The following is a 1,160-nucleotide window of genomic DNA, read 5'->3' on the forward strand; positions in this document are numbered from 1 at the left end:
TTGTTTTCTCAATACTTAATTCTGGGGCGCCTGGGTGGCTCAGCTGGTTGAGCGGTGGCTTCGGTCCGGTCATGAACTCACGGTGGGTTCGAGTCACGTGTCAGGCTCTGTGGTGACAGCTCAGAACCTGGAGCTGGCTTCGGATTCTGTATCTCCCTCTCTCTGACCCTCCCTTGCTCATTCTCTCTCTCTCTTTCTCTCTCTCTCTCAGAAATAAAAACATTAGAAAAAAATTTTTTAAATACTGAATTCTTTTTCTCTCCTATTTTTCCACATCAAACCTTCATTTCTCTGCCTGAACTTTAGCTGACTCCTCAGGGTGCCTGATCCTTAATGTAGTTCTTTAGTTGACTGACTCATCAAGGCCTGAGAGCAAGAGTGTAGATTTTGGGATTAGCTAGGTGGTAGCGTGCTTCCTGGCGTGAGTCTCTTTCTGTCTGCAGCTAGCCGTTCTTTTTCATCTGGTCTGACAGCCTTGTCTGAGTCTGGGTGATGCTGAATAGGTAATGGTTTCTAACCAAGTAGGGGATGGCTTTGGAGAGAAGGTAGTGATTTCTTTAAACTTATTAATGGTCACAGGAGATGGAGTGTGGTTTTAGGGGAAGATGAAAATCATTTTACTTGGTGCACTGAGTTATGCGACTTTACAAGAGGTACCAAGGCCTACACTCGGTATAATTTACATATGTGGTCCACAGGAGGAATCCAATTTTATTCTTTTTTGTGTGCACATTAGTCGTTCTAGCTTCATGTACTTTCCCCTTTCAGTGCTATAGTGACCTTTGTCAAAAATAAGTACATTTGGATGTATTGGTTTCTATCTGGAACCTTATTCTATTATAATGACCCATTTATCTGTCCGTATACCAGCATAACACTGTTCTGATGACTGCATCTTTGTAAAGTTAGTCTTCATATTGGAATTATGAGTTCCTCAATTTGTTTTTCCCCCCATGTTTTTTTTGCTATGCTAGAAATCCTAGATAATCCGAATGAATTTTATTATCAAGTTTTCAGTTTCTAAGAGAGGCTGAGTCTAATAGACTTCAGACACTGAAGATTAAGTAGGGAGCTATTTCTTGGATATGAGTTTAGGAGGAGAGAGGGAATAGAGAAGTCTAGAATCATGGACATAATTTGGGAAGTAGAAAGCAGGACGA

Source organism: Suricata suricatta, chromosome 5 (assembly GCF_006229205.1).
Source record: "Suricata suricatta isolate VVHF042 chromosome 5, meerkat_22Aug2017_6uvM2_HiC, whole genome shotgun sequence".
Classification (NCBI taxonomy): Eukaryota; Metazoa; Chordata; class Mammalia; order Carnivora; family Herpestidae; genus Suricata; species Suricata suricatta.